Below are 20,311 nucleotides of genomic sequence, written 5' to 3' on the forward strand. Positions count from 1 at the left end.
CCCCGGCGCGGGGGGAGGGGGCGGTAACGGTTGCCGGGACGTGGGCGGGCCGGGGGCGCGTCAGCAGCTGCGCTCTTCTCTCCACAGTGCCGCCAGCCCCCAGGTATCCGGGCAGCTCCCGCCCTGGCGGGGTAGGGAAGCCAGTCTCCCGCCATTAGTGGCCCTGAAATGGGCTGTGGATCCCAGCCCCCCGGGCAGGGCGCTACCCCTTTTGCTGGCGGGTCGGGGGCATACGCCACCGTCGCCATGTGCGCGGAGCCCATCTGGAAGCCCCGGGGTGACCATTGAAACCCCTCGGTTCAGACTCACTGCTGATCCTGGCCTCAGCGGTGAGGAAGGATGGGGCTAGGAAGAGCCGCACCCTCTGCTGTTCGTGACCCAGCTGGGTGCCCCCCCCCCTCCCCTCAAGTCTTCCCTGTCTCTGAGGAGTCTGGGGGACGGCGGGTGGGCCTCACAGGCCGCCCCCTTCCTGAAGGACAGTGTGCGTCTCTCAGGAGAGCCGAGAGGCGCTGGGAGGGTCCCCTCCACTGGAGCAGCTCCCTCCTGCCCCGACCAGCCACACCTGTGTGTCAGCGGGGAGGTGCGACACGGCCGCGTGTGTCACCGCTGCGACCAGCCCGGCGGGCCGATCTAGGACTCTGAAAGGGGGGTACACATGGGGAGGTTCGGTGGGTGTGGGCCTGTCACACTGCAGTGTTTTCAGAGCCGGCTGGGGTCTGAGCACTCGGAGCAACCCCCTTGAGACCTAAGGATGGAGGAGACTTGATCAAGAAAAGGGGAGCCTGCAATGCCAGCTGGAAGGAGCATTTTGAAGAGCCTGTTTTTTGATAAGAGTGCTCTCAACTCCAGCCTGCAACACCAGGTCAGGCACCCCCAGCCCTTGGCGAGATGTGGCATATGTTTTTCATAGATTGTAAGGGGCCAGAAGGGACCTTGGAAGATTATCGGGTCCAGCCCCCTGCACCAAGTAGGAAAGACAGCTGGGGTCAGGTGACCCCAGCAAGGTCCAGTACCCAACTTCCAGTACCCAATTTCCTGGGTAGGCGATTGCACCACCTCGGAAGGGGGCTTATTCCACAATCTGGACACCCTGACTGTGAAACAGTTTTTCCTAATGTTGATCCTGAATCAATTTTCCAGGAGTTTGTGGCCATTACTCCTAGTTTGCCCCTTGGGTGCCCTGGTGAACAGTTGCTCACCAAGCCTTTGATGTACTGCTACCAGGCCCCCTCTCAGCTGTCTTTTCTTCAGGCTGAAGCAGGTGAAGAACAATAAGGCATTGAGCTGATGAAATTCCTGCCAAAATCTTCAAGTAGGGGGAAAGGAGCTCAATCACAGCTCCACGCCCTCATCTTCAGGATTTGGAACGACAAGGAAATCCCAGATGACCTCAGGGATGCCATGATTGTGACAGTCTTCAAGAAAGGAGACAAGCCCACCTGTGGAAATTAGAGGGATCTCCTTGCTATCCATCACAGGAAAGATCATTGTGAGAGCCGTCTGCTTTCACTAGCTGAAGAGCTCCTCCCAAGATCTCAGTGTGGGTTTAGGGCATCAGGAGACACAACTGACAAGAATTTTATCATCAGCTGCAGGAAAATTCCTGGTAACAGGAGCGAAGATTGCACCAGGCACACAATCCCCCATGTTCAGAGGTGAGCTACTTCTAGCTGGGGCAATGTTGCCCTGCCTAACACTCAGGCCTAGTACTTTTGGTTAAATTTTCTGTTGTGTTTGGGATTTTCTGGGAGCAATAGGACAGTGGCAAGAACCCTGCCACACCCCTTCTTTCTGGGCCCCTCATCATTGTGCCAACGATCCATCGTAAAACCCGAGTGGGAAAGGGTGGGGTGTAGGGCATGAGTCCCAAGCCACTAAAGGAATCCCTGAGCACTACCTTCAGGGGTATACCAGGGAACAGTAAGTCATGGCAGGAGAATAGACTTAGGTGTGATGTGACCCAAGGAAACATTTGAGCTTGAAATACTGATGAAGTAAACTAAATGGGGACTATTTTCGTTCTCCTAGTCTGTTTCACACTCTTGGATAGGTGCTGCACAAGTGTGGGTGGAAGATCCGGTTAGTGCTTTGTTAACATAATCAGTAATGGGTCCTAAAGTCAGGGCTGTGGCTATTATATTTTAATTGAAATTCTGTACCTCAGTAGTTCTATATTTTCCTCTTTAGTGGCTCACTATTGGGGGAGAGACTGACACAAATGTACATCACCTTCACCTGGGATTTAATACGGTAAGAAATTGACTCAAAATCAGTTAGGCTACTGGTGAACCGAGACCACTGCTCATCATGTTGTTATTCTCTGTAGCCTGTCTTATACTGCTCCATTGTTTTTTTTCTTGTGTCTTGTACTTTAATTGTGTACTGTTTAGGCAGGGACAGGGGTTTTTTGTGTTTCTATATGACACAGCGCAGTTCATGACTACAGCTTCTAGGCCTGATGACCATATGAAAAATGATAGCTTAAGCTTCCAAAAGAGATCTAAGATGCAGCATTAATGAGCTGATTTAAATTCACAAAATGCAAATAAAAAACATCGCATCTTTTGCAGCAGAAGAGATAAGACTTGGCTATAATGTCTGTAAAGGGGGTTCACTAAGGGTGCTGAACAGGGACAGACCCCAAAGTAAATCGTAGTGTTGCCAGCCTTGGCTGTTTTCAGGGGGCCTAAGCCAGCTGCAGGGATTTGGCTAACGAAGGTTCACTTAACGATCACTCAAAAACAGGCTTTTGTGTGATCTTCACGAAGTAAACCTTTGCAGATGCTACAAGTAGCCTGCTCAAGTAAGTAAAAGAAAGTAGGTGGCATGTCCAGCGAACTCAGTAGTGAAATCAAATTAAACAGAGCAAAAGGCCTGATGAGAAAAATCACATGAGAAGATAAACAAACCAGACGTAGCAGACTTAGTTTCAACTTAAGATTGTTAGTGGTAGTGACTGATGTAAGCAAATGTGCAGATGTAGTTGTGCTATAACAGGTATACACCTTTACTCAGTGCCTTAGGTACGTTGCAAAAACAAAAGCAGCCTGGAAACAGATGACCATAAATAAAGAGAAAAGAGGTCAGAGACATTCCAGAAGAATCAAGGAAATGACTGTGATAGACAAATCACAAATGGATATATAATAGTAATAATTCAAGATAGATATTTCCAGTTGCCAGGAAAACCCTGCATCTGACATCTATAGTTTTTATGATTAAAATACTGAGAAAAATCTTGTATGCAAGAATGAATGCGTGTATAACTGTTTGAGTCATGTAAAGCAGGGATGTCAGACGTACTGCCCATGGACAAGATAGAGGGACCAGGAATTTGGGAGTGGGGCATGGCCCCACTACACACCTGTGTGGGTGACAGGGGGCAAATAATGGCTGTGGTAACCCCTACAGCTGCCACCACAACTGCTTGGCCCAACACTGCTCCCATATGAGGATCCAGCCCAGGGGCCAAGGAAGCTTGACACCCCTCACATAATGGACTACTTGCATGCTTTCACACTGAAAAAAGCCTGTGTGAATTATAGACATGTGAAAATACTATCTGCTGGTTTGGTTTGGTTTGGGATTTTTGCAAGTCTGTCATTTAAAAGCAATTACATTTGTTTCCTTTCAAATTTGTTCAAACAAACATGGCTCCTGTTTGGAGATCTTGCATGCATGGCTTCCACTTTCCAAAACAAATGTGCTCAGCTGTGCTAGAGTACCAGAAGGAAGTATAGGAAGTGTGTCAGTAAAAAAAAACAAAACACAGCAAGGACAGCAATTGCTTGAAAGATTTAATGCAGGGGTGCAATTCAGCCCAGGCCCTGGCCCAGATCCAAACCTGGCAGCAATGGAGAAGCAAGTGGCAGCAGGACCAGCAAAGACAAGCAAAGCAGCAGCAGGGCCACTGGGGCCGTGGCAGTGCAGCCCTTTCTCTCCCTGTTGCCATGTGCACAACAGGGCCCCATAGCCTCAGATTCTGCAACAGGCCCTGCCCCTCACTAGGCCTGCCCCCAGATTTCCTGACCTACCACAAGTCCCGTGTTCCATGGACTGCACGTTTGACACCCCTCAATTAGTGCATTGTGGTTGTTCTTGCAACACTAATGCATCCTCAAAACAGCTACTTGGATGTTTTCACTTAAGCAGGGCCGTCTAATGGGCAGCCTGCAGGCCATGCGCAGTTCCTGGTTAACTGGAAGTTGACAGCCCTGACTTACAATATGTGTTCTTTCGGTCTGAAGCATCTGTTTCATGACATCCCAATGCCTGTTGCTGGAAACAGGGTCTTGGAGAACAGACAAATACAAGATACTGCAGATTGAGAGGTGGAGTGGAGTTAGGGACCAACTTGTGTTGTGACTTCTGATCAGTCCTGTGGAAAAATTGTTGATTGAGCTGGTTGTGCTGGAGCTGAGCAACAGATGTTGACTGACATTTTTCAGAAGTTATCAGAACACCTTACAATGTGAATGAGTTTCTCGCTGTTCCCCACAGGGTCCCATACCAAATGTATAAATGAGGAGACCAATCCACAAATAGATTAAGTGACTTGTTCAGGGTCACACAGGAAGTCTGTGACAGAGCTAGGAACTGAACACAAATAGTCCCACTTCACTGCCTTAAATCGGAGCACCATTAAAACTTCCTCTCCTGCTTCCTCTCTCCCAATCTTTATTTCCTCATTCCAGATAGTAGTAAAATAAATGGTGAATCCTGTTCATCTAAACTTCCTTCTCTTCTGCTTATGCCTGCTGAGTTTTACGTTCGTTTTAACCAGAAGTTTCAATGTGAACATTTTATGGTGTTTCTTAAATTTAGGGGTTTAAGTGCACGACTGCTAACAAAGTGCCAAAGAGAAGCAAATGTAACAAAAGTCCTGCTGGACCCCACTGCCCGCACCCTTCCAGGTCGAAACCGACCCATCCACCACGACTCTCTGGGTGCGACCCTCCAGCCAATTCGCCACCCACTGGACTGTGTAGTCATCCAAGTAAGTACTTAGCAGTACTTTAAGTCACGGCTTAAAGTACTGCTATAGTTGAAGATTTTCTTCTTTTTTTTGGTTTCACAAACCATGATTTAACTCGAAGTCTTGAAAAGAAATTTAGATGAAAAGTTGTCTTTGTTTACAACTAGCATTAGCTTTGTCTAGAAACTGAAATATATGTACGAATTAGTCACTTCAAATGAGAACTGAGAAAGCTCCTGCTCCAGGTATGTAGCCCTTTATGATGACAAGGAAGACAAGACACAGCATCCTTGAGCATCTTGAAAATAAAAGGAAAAGAAATTAAAAATCATATCACCAAGAAAGTACATAAGTGCCTTTTGAGGCTCAGAGAGAAATCTGGCATGAGGAAAATATGGTTATACTAAAACTATTTGCATAATGTTTACCAGAAGTTAAAAATAGTCAAAAGCAACTGCTTGGGTGTAGTTCCAGGGTTAGGGAATACAATTTGACAGCAGTTGGTCTGCCAATATACTGTATAATGCTTATGTAGCAATGTAGCCTACAAACAACTTGTTCATTTGAGATTTAGAGATTTAAATAAAATTAGGGAGTTCTAATCATAAACCAGATACAATTGGGAGGAAATGACAGAGATGAAAAATGCTGTAGAAGTTGAGCATAACTTTCGTATGTGGATGTTTTTGTTCATTTAGCCTCTAAACAAGTCACCAAAGTCTTTGGATTTAAAAGAAATATAAAGTTTTCCAATCTGGTGCTGAAACCAAATGGGAAGGATTAGCTACACTTGACTTAGCAGAAGGGATCTTGGTTTTCTGTTTAAAAATTGCAAAATCTCTGATTAAAAATGCAAATTCCCCGATTAAAAAAACCCAAAAACCATGATTAAAATGAAACACCATTACAGGCACTCCTCAGACTTACAACACAATTGGTTCTTAAAAAATGCGTCTTAAGTCAAAACATTGTAACTTGGAACCAGTTTTCCCATAGGAACAATGTTATAAATGGGGGATTGGCTTCTTTGCCACAGTCAACACAGCTGCATCCAGCTGGTAAGTCTGTTGTGGGGGAGAGGAGTCGGGAGGGGTGTGGGGGCCCAGATCAATACCCCTGCAATGAGAGAGGAATTGGGGCTGGGACCTGGGCTGGGGGAAGGTCTGCCCCCCCACAGCCTCCACTCTGCTGCCCACCCTGCCCCGATCTGGAGGCACACATCCCCCCCATGCCATGCTGCTGCTCACCCAGCCAGGGCAAAGCTGCTGCCTGTCCAGGAGGTGTGGGGAGGCCGAGCCAGCTCCCGCTGCTGGGTACCACTTGTCCGGAGGCAGTGCAGTGCCTCAGTCTCGCACTAGCCCTGTGCCAGCTGGGCGAGTGGCAGGGGGGCATAACCCCTGCTCACAGTGCCTCCTGCCCAGTGCAGCCCCAGCCTTGCTCACCTGGTGCAGATCCTGGGGATCTGTACATATACAGGTATCAGTTGAACACAATGTTTTAGTGATATTTACAATTTTAAAGCAGTTTGGAAACCTGCCAGTGCCTCAGTCACCATCTTCTACACACACACACACACACACGCGCGCGGTTTAGTCCATCTGTCTGTCTGTTGTCTGTAACACTCTTTACATGTGAACAACTTGAAAACTGTAAGAGAGAGAACATTTGTGTCTTCAGAGAAATTTCTTTGCTAAACCTTAGCGCCTGTTTAATGACCATGTCAGGAAGATTCGAACTTCCAGAACTGGGAAAAAAGTCAGGCCAGGGCTGTTTCTATTGAGCTCCTCCCGGGAGGACACTGGGAGCCTGGCATGGCGGGAAGGGTAGAAGGGTGTGGGGAGCAGCTAAGGAAAAGCAGGAACAGGGCAAAGACACGAGGCAGTGGGCAAGCAGCAGTGGCCCCATCCCAAGCCCTGAGCAGGGAAGGAGGCACCCGGGGGTGGTGCAGAGGAAGCGCCGGGGTGTGGGTGGCTATTGCAAGGTACAGAGCTCGGCTGCCCTTGCCCAGCAAAGAGGCACTCAGGTGGCAGCATTGGTGGGTATATCTCCAGCCTGCTGCACAACAGCAAGTGCAGAAAGGGATTGGTATCTTCAAATGTTCAGCCTATTTAAGTTTTATAAATATTTAATAAATATAAAAAGTAAAATCTGTTTGTTTTTGTTATTTGAAATCCATCTGTCATTCTTGATGAGCAATTCAGTAGTAATAAAATACATTCTAAATATCTATATATTTTGGCATTTGATTTGGGGTTTTTTTATCATGGAAAATCAGAGCTCTCCCTGCCCCCTTCGCTCACTAGGATGCAGGTCCAGCTATGGCTGTCCCCCAGCTGCTTTGTGGCACTATGCAGCCCTGACATGCAGGTGCCCTGCCTGTGCCATTGCTCCTCACTGCCAAGCCACAGCCCCTCACTGCTGGTGTCCCTCACTCCCCCCACCCACAGTCCCCTGGGCCTGCTGGTGCTTCTCACTCCCCAGCCACAGGCCCTTCACCCTCTCTAGCCCTGCCAGATCCCCAGCTGTCAAGGTTATGGGACCAGTGACCTGGCTTCATAGTGCCTTGCCCCCCACAGCAGCGCCCAAGCCCCAGGTGCCGCCTGTAGGAGGCAGCAGCTGCTGTGGCAGAGGAGAGCATGCTTCCCCTTTCTCATCTGCAGCACAGCTGGAGTGGGGCTCATGGTGGGGACACAGGTGTGGGCTGTGGCTCCCTGCCCTGCTGCCCTCCCCCCCAGGGCCTCAGGGCCCAGCAGGCAGGACCTGGTGGGGCAGAGTGGGGCTGGGTGGGTGGCTTGTGTCACTGCCAGGAGCCCCACGCTGCCATGGCAAGGTGTCCCCTGCCTGCCCAGCAGCAGCGAGGGGCACAACTGCACCCACCACCTCTGCCAGGTCCCATCTGCTGGACCAGAGGAGCCCTGAGCCTGCATCTTCCCCCCACCCCAAATTGGGGGGGTATGTGCCCCCCACTTCCCCTGGAAGTGCATGCAGCGGTGGGGAGCCAGCCCTACCCCTCCCACCCCAGGATGAGCCACCTGCAATTGTGTCCCACTTCCTGTCCAGCCCCTGCGACCGCACATGGCCCCATGCCCCACACCCCACACCAGCTGGGCAGCAGCCCCAGCCCTACCCAACTCCCTCCCTCACTATGGGGAGCCTCAATTCCCTCCCCGTCCCCCAACTGCCAGACTTACCTGTTGGGAGCTGCAGGAGCTGCTCTCCAGGCTGCCTGGCAGCCATGTGCATGTGTATGTGTGCACATGGCAGTCCCTGTTGGTCCCCTTTCTCCTGCTCTCCCTAGCCCCTTGCAGGCTGGAACTCTGCCAGCCTGCAAGGGAAAACCCACCATTCCCTGCATTTTTCTCCTTAAAAAGACAAAATCCAGGTTTTTCTCCTTAAAATGAGAAAATCCACATTTTACTGCATTTTTCCATGGCAAATAGAAAACCTGGATCCCTGGTTATCACGCTAGTACTGTCCAATATGTTTGGCTCATGAAGAGACAGGCAGCAGGTGATTTTAGGCAACGCTGGCAGTGCTAGGGAGTCACATTTCACAGAAGAGGAGAAAGAAACGAATTCAGATCCTATACAGGGCCAGATTCACCCTGAGAGTAAATACTTTGATTTCAGCAGAATTAGTGGAATTGCGCTAGGGGTGAATTTGTCTCAATTTCTTTGCACAACGAATTCAAGTCAGGAAGCTGAAAAGTAGAAGCGAGTGACGTAATCAGCTCAAGAGGGAGCCACTTTTAATAAGAAGATACAGCCAGAAATAAATATTTAGAAAGAAATGGACTGGAGGTATGTTTACAGAAACAAGCAGCATATTTAGCCTGACAGCCCTAAAATCCCCCTTCAGGAACCATCCCTTTGGAAACCCTCAGATAAATTTCACTCTTGGGCTAAGCAGGGGAATTGCAAGGATGTGGGTAGGGGAGTGAGCATGGCTTTTCTGGATATGGCTAGCATCTGACAAAGTAGGTTGTAGCCTACAAAAGTTCATACCTCTCTGAACCAGTTAATCTATAAGATGCCACACCACTTTAGCTTCCACCTTACTTCAGACTAACCTGATTAATGACCTCTAGATATGGCTATATCGGGTGAGGGAGTAAGAGTGGAGCAGGCACTAAGCTGCAGAGTGGGCTGGTTTGCTTTACAAGACTCAAGTATCAGGGAACAGTTAGAAAGGGACTAGAGAGCACCTCAGGGAATATCCCAAAGCAAAGTTATCTTTGAGTTCAGAGTCAAAGGGAAATCTGCAGATTTCTGGCCTGCATTGAAGCTAAGAGTCTATGAAAGTATGGCTCTGATGGCCAGTTTTGTTTTCCCTGAGGGTTAATAAAGGTAGATCCTGGTTGTCCATTTAGCCTTCCCCTGTTCCTTAAACATGCCAGTGTTTGAATATACTGTTCCGCAGCAATGCCCCCAGAGAGCGAATGTGCCACAGTAGTTGACAATGAATAAGAGGGAAAGGGTGTTCAAACAATGTATAATCCATCCTCATTGCCGTACCAACTTTGGGAACCCTGCTAAACAGGAGTCCTCATTTATCATTTTGGGACATGAATCCATGTAATGAATTTCTTCTCCATCCTTAGGCTGTCCATAGATCATTAAATTCCATTCCTTGTGAATAAAATATGTGTGAGCAGGGGCAAGCAGTGATGAGATGACCATTTCTGTTGTTCTAGAAGAAGATCACATTTATGTTCTCCCTCCTCTGACATCACCAAGGATTAGGGAAAAATGGATTCTCTTTTCCCTTCCCTGTATCTTCTTTAGGGCAGGGGCATTCAACTCAACAGACAGGCAAAACTTCAAGCATATACACAAATAAATTGGATGCAGTATCCAAATGCCTGAAGAACAGCCAAAAGCTCAGAAAAACACATGCCCAAATTGCATTAAAAAAAATTAATAAAATTATCTTTTTTTCCTCTTCTCCCTTTATTTTGACCACCAAATTTTAGTAAAATAATCATGTTCTACCCCTTTTTTCTTTTTCCCCCAAAACACATTTCTCTTAAGAAAATACAGTGATATAAATCACATGCTTTCCAAAACCTATCAGTAGTGCAAAACAAGAAACACTACAGTTTTTGCTCTCTGTTGCTAAGCATTGCCACATTTCTCACTGTGATGTCTTTTTTTTTTTAAATCAAGGAAGATCAGAAAATTATACAAATATTTATTCACTAAGGTAAGAACCTACCAATGGGACCATTATTATAATGAGCCAGTCGCATACACCTTCCCTTGTTTCAGCAGCTTTCCCTAAGTCCCAGATCCACAAAGTTTAATACAAAACACAGAAGGCAGGGCAGGGTTGCACGTTACACACTAATTCACAGATGTGTAAGCTTTTGTAAGCAACAGCTTACTTTGTCAGTGATGCTCAACCAGGTTGCCAGAGCACTGTGGGGTGCCTTGAGATTCTTTTAAGGGTGCTGCAGAGTGCCATGTAATATTAGCACTAGTAGGTGTGTGAATATGCTGGTTCACACAATAAACCCAGAGATTTCAAATAGGAATGCATAGTGTTAAAAGCATTTTAACCTGTTGTGGTCTTTCTGAGTTCTTTGCAATAGAAGAATAGCTCTATTATTTTCGTGTAGTCAAAAATGAGTGAAAATTAAGAACTGGCATTTTCGAAGTGGTGCCTTGAGTCTAAAAAGGTTGAGAACCACTGAGTGAGTCTATAACAGCTTGTGGGCTAAATGCGGCCCGTGGGCTAAATGCAGCCCCTGGAGCCTTGGAATCCAGTCTGCAGGCTCCTCAAGGGTCAGGAAATTTGGCATTGGGGGAACATTAGCAGTTAATACTGCCTCCCCTCCCCATTGCCAAAATCCCAAGCCCTGCACAGTGGGTCAGAGCTGGGCCATGCCCCCTTTCCCTAAGCAGCTGGTTCAGGGCTGGCCCATGCCCCTTCTCCCTTCCCCACAGATCCAGGCCATGCCCCCTTCCCTCTGCCTGGCCACGTTTGGATTGGGCTACACCCCATTTCTTCCTGTCTAGCTAGGTTGGGGGCAGGCCCCACCCCCTTTCTCCCATGGGAATGGGCCACACCCCCTACACTGAGGAGGGCTGGGTCAGGGTCAGGCTGCCCACCCTGCTTCTGCATGCCTGGATGGGGCCCCACAATGCCTGTCCTGGACCTCAGATCAGGACACAGATGTTGAGCACCGGTCTATAAGGTGCAACTCTGCCCTGCCTTCTCCTGACTTTAGACTATCACAATTAACTTCCTCTCATAAAACAACATCTGAATGTTAAGTACTTTTATCTGGTTTTACATCTTTCCCTTCCTCATTACAACTCAGTTGTTCTTACTGTGGACAATAGAAACCACTGATTAGAGCAACTGGTTGTTAATTGCTTCTTTCTGAGCAAATCTGCCACTCCTTTTCTCAGCCCAAAAATCTTTTGAAAAGATTTTCCCCATATACAGGCATTTTTTCTAATGAATTTTTAAGCTCATACAAATGCTTGCAAAGAAGAACAGGTGACTGAAGTACAGGCAGTCCTCGGACTTAAGACACAATTGGTTCCTAAAAACCGTGTCTTAAATTGAAATATTGTAACTCAGAACCAATTTTCTCATAAGAAACAATGTTATAAATGGGGGATTGGTTCCTGACCCAAGGCCTGATACCCTATTTTTTCTAAAAATACCCCAGAATTTTGTACTGGATCAATTATAGATGAGTAATATAGCTTCATTAATGTATTTATATTGTAAATAACAATCATATTGATTTGGAAGGACTTCTTTGAGGTGACTTTGCTGGACTTTTTGAAGGGTTCTTGGCTGGAGTCTTCTCAGGAGTCTTGGCTGCAGGTTTTCCTAGAGTCATAGATTTCATAGACATTAGGGCTGGAAGGGACCTCGGAAGATGATCGAGTCCAGCCCCCCATCCGAAGGGCAGGAAGTCAGCTGGGTTCATAGGATCCCAGCAAGATAAGCATCCAACTTTCTCTTGAAGGTGTTCAATGTAGGTGCTTGAACCACCTCCGATGGCAGGCTATTCCAAACCTTGGGGGCTCGGACAGTAAAGAAATTCTTCCTTATGTCTAGCCTGAAACAGTCTTGCAGTAGTTTATAACCATTCGACCTCATCATCCCTTGGGGCACTCTGGTGAATAAATGTTCCCCCAGATACTGGTGGTCACACCTGATAAATTTATAGGTAGCCATCAGATCATCCCTGAGCCTGTGCTTTTTCAGGCTAAAGAGCCCCATAGCTCTCAGCCTGTCATCGTAAGGTCTGTTTTCCTGACCTCTGATCATGTGCGTGGCTCTTCTCTGGACTCTCTCAAGCTTCTCCACATCCTTTTTGAATTGTGGGGCCCAAAACTGGACTCTGTACTCTGGCTGCGGCCTCACCAAGGCCAAGTACAAGGGGAGAATGACGTCCCAGGATTTGCTTGAGAAGCATCTATGGATACAAGCCAGCATTTTGGTCGCTTTACTAGCCGCAGCATCGCACTGCAGGCTCATGTTCATCTTGTGGTCAATGATGACCCCCAAGTCTCTTTCTTCTGTAGTGCTAGCCAGCGTAGCACTGCTGAGCCTATGAGGATGCTGCAGGTTTTTCCTCCCAAGGTGGAGAACCTTGCATTTTTCAGTGTTAAACACCATCAGGTTCTCGTCCGCCCATTTGCTGAGCCTGTCCAGGTCAGCCTGGATCACCCTCCTGTCTTCAGGTGTGGATGCTTTGCCCCAAAGTTTGGTGTCATCGGCGAACTTGGCCAGTCCGCTTCTGACTCCAACGTCCACATCATTAATGAAGATGTTGAACAATATGGGTCCAAGGACAGAGCCTTGGGGGACCCCACTGGTTACAGGGCACCATGACGATTGACTTCCGTCAATTACCGTCCTCTGGGTCCGACCACGGAGCCAATTTCCCAGCCAGCGGATCATGGTGGACCCAAGGCCACAATTGGCCAGTTTCGCCAAGAGGTGATCATGGGATACCAGATCAAAGTCTTTTTTGAAGTCAAGATATACGACATCAATCTCTTCTCCCTTGTCCAGGTGATAGGTCACCTGGTCGTAAAAGGAAATGAGATTGGCCAAGCAAGACCTACCCGCAACAAACCCGTGCTGGCTATCCCTCAGGAAGTTGGCGTCAGCCAGTCCATTAAGGATGGCCTCTTTAATAAACTTTTCTAAGATCTTCCCTGGGATAGAAGTCAGGCTGATGGGCCTATAGTTTGCCGGATTCACTTTCCTCCCTTTCTTGAAGATAGGCACCACGTTGGCCTTCTTCCAGTCTTCGGGCAGTACACCAGAGCACCAGGAGTTCTCAAAGATCCGTGCCAGAGGTTGGGCTATGATGCTCGCCAGCTTCTTGAGTACCCTGGGGTGTAGGGCCAGCTGACTTGAAGGTATCCAGCCTCTCAAGGAGTCTTGTCTGCTTCTTAAAGAAAGTTTCCAAGGAAGTTTGGACAGATGTTCTCCAGGGAGATGAGCGATGCAGCCAACTTGTTCGCTGGCATGGCGTCATATTGGATCAAGCGTTGTAAAGTCGAAACTGACGTCATAAAGTTGAAACAGTGTCAATTTATAAACCTTGTGTGTGTGAAACATTGTAACGTGAAACACTGTAAGTCGAGGACTGCCTGTAACTATCTGCTGATACAGTTTAGTAATAGTGGGTGCATTTACATCTGAAAAATAATGCAGAATCAGTCAAGAGTAAACTGACCCGGGCACACACTTACATTGGCAGAGACTTGGAAGGAGATTTGCTGCTCATGGCAGCAATCTGCTCCCGCCCCTGCTGGTCCTACATCAGCCCCCTGCAGCAGCCAGGGGGAGCTCTAGGCTTTCCTGGGTATTAGCCCAGGGGCTGGAAGGGAGCACCAGGTCAAAAAAGCTGTCTTCTGGCAGGGGCTGGGACATTGCTTCCTGCCCCCAGAAGCTGCTTGCTGCTGGGGCAGACCTCACTACCGGAGCCCAGGTGGGGACAATGTCCCATTGCTCTGGCAGCAGGGAGCTCCCAGCCTTGCTTTACAATCACAATAATGGGGCCAGGGCTAGGAGATCCTTATCTCCCAACCCAAGCTCCATGGTCATGGGGCTGGGAGAACCTTATCTCCTAGTGCCAGCTCCGTGGTCATAGGGTCAGCACTGAGAGATTCTTATCGTGGGAAGAATCTCCCAGCCCAGGCCCCACAAGCTTGGGCGGGGAGATAAGGATCTCCCAGGCCTGGCTTTGCAATTGCAGACTGGGCTGCTGGGAGTTCGCTGCTGCTGGGGCAGGAGGCCATTGTCCCCACCCAGGCTCCAGTGGTGGAGCCCACTCCAGCAACAGGCAGCTCTCAGGGGCAGGGACAATTTCCTGCCCCCTGCTGCCTAGCTGACTGGAGCAAATGTGCTCCTGGTCAGACGTCTACACTTGCACTACTGCACAGTAAGTAATCAAGCGTAAATTTGCTACTTGCATTAACCAGTAGCAAATTTACTTGGGATTAGAGCAGATTACTGTGCAGTAAGTGTCCGCACATGTAGATGGTGACATTTACTGTGCAATAATTAGTTCTAATCTCAAGTAAAGCATCTCATGTCGACATGCCCAGTGTAATCTTCCCTTTGGTGCTCTAACAACAGGACTCTTCCTGTTAGTTACACAGAACCAGAAATCAAATTAATTTTATAGACACTTTCAGTCCTTTGCCTCTCTGATTCAACTTCCAGTAAGATTGTAGTGCTGGCAGATATGATAGTGGGGGGAGGGGTTGGTTAACTGAGGTGGGGAGGGGATTCATGTTGTCATCTTTTAGGACTTGGTCTACTAAAACCATCAACTTCTCACAACCACAGCATTAGTCACTAGGTTCTTGGGCTGTATTCAAACAGTGATTCAGGAGTAAAAGGCTTTGTAATCCATTCCTGGAAGCATCCAAGAAGCTTAGGATGCATGTCCATATTTTCAGAAGGACATGAGCATCACACAAGTGATGTTGTTTTAATGCATACAATAATGAGACAGCCGTTGTCTGTTTTAGTGACAATGGAATGTGGATACCAATAGAAGCTTCTTAAAGTTTAACAAGAATAAAAACAGAATGCTGTTTATTGACTCTCCTGCTCCAATGCAGCTATCTTAACTTTTTTTTCAGTTTCCCTGGTTGGCACTATTTACTGTTGTTTATCCTACCTAAAACCTGAGCATATTACATAATGCATCCTTAAAAAGCATAGTCAGGAGAGTGAGGGAAATCTGCCAGACTCTAGACTTGCTCGGGCATACTCCGTGCTTATGTACAGAAATAGTGACTCGCTCTAACCTGTCCCTCACAGATGTTGATTCATCCTGATTAGTCCCTTCCTACCTTTAAAGCACGCTAGTCCCTTCATCACCACCTACCTTTGAAGATTTCCTTTCCAGGCTACTGACTGTTTCAGATCTCAAATATATGATAAGCACGCATCTTTCAGTGGTGTTGGTGTTACAGCTTGTGTTGTCAGTACCAGTGAAACTTCACATCATCAGCTGATTCTGGTCATACTGACTCTCCTATCTAAGCTACAAGGATAGACCAGGGTTTCAAAGGCAGCCGTGTTAATGAACCTTAATTTTTAGTTGGCACCTGTCCAAAAAGGGAACCCTGTCCCTAATTTTAGCACTATTTTTTAGTCCCAACATTGAAAGCTATTTAAAGGCAAGGATCATGTATGTTTGTACAACAGCAAACACAATGGGACTCTACATTCAGCTGTTAAAATAAGCACTGAATCACAGAATCAGTAAGACAAATAAACAATGAAATACTGTGTGGTAATATAATATTTTATATGTTAATTGTATTAATAGAAGCTTATAGAAACAATTATATGTAAATGAAAATGGCTCATTAGAATATGGCCCATCACTGGAAATGACAGAAGTGCTTTTCACAGCCACCCCATACTTTCTGCAGTGGGCATGAGTCAAATAAACTTTAAGGACTCTTGGGTTAGATCCCTGGGTGTCAACCTTTTCCATACAGTACACTGTTCACATGCTATCATAGAAACAAACTGAGGAATTTCCTCACACAAAACTATGTATCCATAATTAAAAGGAAAGTCCATTTGCTCTCCCCTGCCAAACCTGGTCACAATTCCTACATATGAAAAGGTGAGAACAACTGCATTTTCTATTAAATCCAAGTCACAGTCCTTATATTTAGAAAGAATATATTCTCTCTGTACACCTAATGCATAGCTGTTGACAAAGTATAGCTTATCTTAGGTAACAAGAAACACAGTTAAGCATCAAGGTAATACAGAAGAGGGCACAGTGTATGTCAACAGATCATACCTCAAGCTGTCAACATGGAGGATTGAATGGCTCAGGGTACTACTGGTATAAGCAAAGTCTTTCAGTTGTAGAGTGGTAGTTCAGATCAGGGCATAGGTCCAAGGTAGGCCTAGATGGATCAGACCCCATTCAAAAAGTACAATCAAATTAGAGGCTCTTTAGAACTATTTCCAGTAGTTTCATAGTAGCTAGGATCAGGAGAGACCTGAACAGATCATCTAGCCTGACCCCCTGCCACAGGCAGGAATGAATGCTGGGTTCACAAGACCCCAGACAGGTGATCATCCAACCTCCTCTTGAATTTGCCCAAGGTAGGGGCGAGTACCACTTCCTTGGGAAGTTGGTTCCAGATTTTGGCCACCCTAACTGTAAAATATTGCCTTCTGATCTCTAACCTAAACCTATTCTCTATCAGTTTATTACCATTGTTCCTTGTCACCCCAGGTGGTGCTGGGGAGAAAAGGGCTCTACCTATTTGCTATTGATCTCCCTTGATGAGCTTGTAGGCAGCCACTAGGTCTCCCCTCAGCCTCCTCTTGCTGAGGCTGAACAGGTTCAGGTCCTTCAGTCTCTCCTCGTAGGGCCTGTCCTGCTGCCCTCTCACCAAGCAGGTGGCCCTCCTCTGAACCCTCTCCAGGCTGGCCACATCCCTTTTGAAGTGTGGCGCCCAGTACTGGACGCAGTACTCCAACTGCGGCCTGACCAAAGTCGCATAGAGGGGGAGTCTCACCTCTCTGGACCAGCTTGAGATGCACCTTTGGATGCATGACAAGGTATGGCTGGCCTTGCTGTCTGCAGTCTGGCATTGGCGGCTCATGTTCATCTTGGAGTCAATAATGACTCCAAGATCCCTTTCTGCCTCTGTGCTTTCAAGAAGGGAACTCCCCAGCCTGTGCGTATGCTGTGGACTCCTTCTCCCAAGGTGCAGCACCCTGCATTTTGTCTACGTTGAACCCCATCCTATTCTCGTCTGCCCACTTTTGTAGTCTGTCTAAATCTAGTTGCAGCCTCTCTCTCCCTTCAAGTGTGTCCACCTTGCCCCACATCTTAGTGTCATCAGCAAATTTGGACAGCATGCTTTCCACCCCCTCATCCAAGTCGCTGATGAAGATGTTAAACAGTGCGGGCACGAGCCCTGGGGTACCCCACTGCTCACATCTCACCAGGTTGAGTACAACCCATCCACCACTATTCTCTGGATGCGCCCCATCAGCCAATTTTTTACCCATCCAACTGTGCAGGCATCAATGCCACAGTCGCTTAATTTATTGATGAGGATGGGGTGAGAGACAGTGTCAAAGGCCTTCTTAAAGTCTAGAAAGACTACGTCAACGGCAACACCATCATCCAAGGATTTAGTTACTTGGTCAGGCAGGACCTGCCTTTGATAAACCCATGCTGATTGCCCCTGAGCATGATCTCCCCTGCTGGCCCGCACAGATGTGCTCCTTGATGATTCTCTCCAAGATCTTCCCGAGCACCGAGGTGAGGCTTACAGGCCTATAGTTACTTGGGTCCTCCTTCCTCCCCTTCTTGAAAACTGGGACCACATTAGCCAGTTTCCAATCCCCCGGCACCTGGCTAGATGACCACAAATGCTCATACAGCCAGGCCAAGGGCTCTGCGATGACCCCTGCCAGCTTCAACGCCCTTGGGTGGAGGGCATCTGGACCCACAGATTTAAAAATGTCTAGCCCTTCCAGAAGATCCCTAACTACATCTGCACTGACTGAAGGCCTGATAGAGCTATCCCCAAGATTGTCCCTACCTCTGGTAGGTGGGATATCCCGGTCCCTGTTCAAGAAAACAGAGGTAAATAAACTGTTAAAAATAACAGCTTTCTTGTCTGGCGAAGCCACAAGATTACTGTTTGCGTCTTGCAGGGGCCCTACATTGGCTGGTGCCCTCTTCTTGCTCCCAATGTACTAGAAAAAGGACTTTTTGTTGTCCTTAATCCTGGACGCTAGCCTGAGTTCCATCTGTACCTTGGCATTCCTAATAGCCCTCCTACACTCCCGGGCCGAGGAGGAGTACTCCTCCTTGGTGATAGCTTCTCCCTTCCACTGGTTGTATGCCTCCCTTTTAGTCCTCAGGCATTCCTGAATACCCTTGCTGAGCCAAGGGTGTTTCTGAGCACTCTTACCCCGCTTGCTTCTCTCAGGGACTGTTATCCTTTGGGCCTGGAGAATCGCTCCCTTAAGGTACGACCATCCCTCATGGACTCCCATCTCCTCTACTTTCTGGGCCCTTAGTGCCTCCCACACTAATCTCCTAAGCTCATTGAAATTGGCCCTTCTGAAGTCAAGGGCATTAGCCTTGGTGTGAGCCCTTGACGCCCTGTGTTGGATAATGAAATCCAGCAGTGATGATTGCTATTGCCCAGGTGGTCAAGGACCTGCCATCCCCTCACCAGGTCATCCCCTGTGGCCAGGACCAGGTCCAGCAAGGCGTTACTCCTACTGGGGCTGTGTACTTCCTGGATAAGGTGAAGGTCCTGTAATACAGCCAGGAACCTACATGAGCAGTCAGACCTGTATGAATGAATTGCTGTGAACTCTATCATTGCCCTTCCATTGTAAGTCATGCTCCAGCCAGATTTCCTTTCCAAGCTTATTGGTTCAGATCTCAACTATATGATATGAGCAGTGACTGAAAAGTGTAACCTTATGATACAGGGGTTTAGGTTGTAGCCGTGTTGGTCTAAGGATATAGGCAGACAAGGTTCCTTGGGTGAATTTGATATCTTTTATTAGACCAACCCAAATGGTTGGATAATAGTTATTAAGCAAGCTTTCAGGTTCAAAACCCCTTTTTGAACCCGAAAGCTTGCTTAATAACTATTCTCCAACCATTTGGGTTGGTCTAATAAAAGATATCAAATTCACCCAAGGAACCTTGTCTAACCTTATGATAGTCATTCACTGGTGTCTATGAAATAGCTTTGGTGAACTCAGTGTAGGTCAGCGGTGCTCAACCTTTTGGCCCCATGGGCCTGATGAGTGAAGAGGGGCTGGCATGCAGGGTTGGGTTTCACAAGCCCATATGGGCCCTGTGCATCAGGATCAGGCTCTGTGCTGCCCAGATCAGGCCCCGTGCCATCCCAGCTTGGCCCTGAGTACCCAGAACAGCCCTGCACTGCCTTGGCCCCATGCACACAGATTGGACCCCACTCCGTCTTAGCCAGGCCCTACACATCCAGGCTGGGTCCTGTGCTACCTTGGCCTGGCCCTGAGTGCCCTTATTAGGCCCCACACTGCCCCAGCCCTATGTGCCTGATCTGTAACACAGATATATATGTCCTGCCAACCAGGCTTCCTAGCAGTCTGAAAATTTGGCAACAAGGAAGTAGCCATTAACATCTGATTTCTGGTCCCATAAGGAACCCAGAAGGCTGGATGACACAGCTCCTCAGGCTGGATCTGGCCTGTGGGCCAAGAGTTGAGCACCCCAGTCTAGTTCTCAGTAGGCAGGCATCTACTTCACAAACCACCACCACCACCATCACTAATTGACAGCCTTCTTATCAGAAAGGATGTAAATGAGATGAATTACCCCATCCTGTTCAATGCTGAGTTCCACTTTTGGTGCAGGGTTATAGAAGTAAGAGTTTATGTGGGTCATAATGACAAACCAATATGCTTTTCTGCCCTGCAAAAGATAAAAACCATTGAACCTTTAAAGATGATCAAAAATGGATGCCTATTCAAACATGAAGCCAAAATCATTCTTGGCATAAAATGGCAGAATCCTTCCAATTAAACCTTCCTACTAGTAGGGGTGAATTTGGCCCCTCATCTTTTTCAGTCTCCTTGTATAGTATTGATTCCACTCCTGCTAAAACAAGGGTATGTTTGATCACCTGGTTTGATCTGTTTCTCTTGTATTTGCTATTACTATTTTTGGACTGATTCTTGGTCAAGGTCCCTGTGTACTCAGAAAAGACAGTTGCTTCATCCTGATTCATCTTTTTCACATAAATTACTGCAAGGCATCCTCCATGAGCCAGTTATTTTGACACCCAC

At 47.5% G+C, this 20,311-nt stretch overlaps 2 long non-coding RNA genes across 3 annotated transcripts in view; one reads left to right on the forward strand and one right to left on the reverse strand.

The window, feature by feature from the left end:
* The first annotated feature begins 34 nt into the window (after positions 1–34).
* On the forward strand, positions 35–7,202 carry LOC109284385 (uncharacterized). The gene is made up of 2 exons (XR_002091828.2): positions 35–1,655; positions 2,188–7,202. It is a non-coding gene; the product is annotated as an uncharacterized LOC109284385 (long non-coding RNA).
* The window catches only part of LOC106738199 (uncharacterized), a 35,053-nt gene continuing 18,521 nt past the window's right edge, over positions 3,780–20,311 (reverse strand). The window contains exon 5 of one of the 2 annotated variants that reach the window (XR_009462981.1): positions 3,780–4,378. This is a non-coding gene — a long non-coding RNA (uncharacterized LOC106738199). Of the gene's footprint in view, positions 5,274–20,311 lie in introns of both variants that reach the window. The other variant, XR_002091826.2, reaches the window with a different exon arrangement.

The sequence above is a fragment of the Alligator mississippiensis genome, chromosome 1, assembly GCF_030867095.1.
Source record: "Alligator mississippiensis isolate rAllMis1 chromosome 1, rAllMis1, whole genome shotgun sequence".
In the NCBI taxonomy this organism is placed as follows: domain Eukaryota; kingdom Metazoa; phylum Chordata; order Crocodylia; family Alligatoridae; genus Alligator; species Alligator mississippiensis.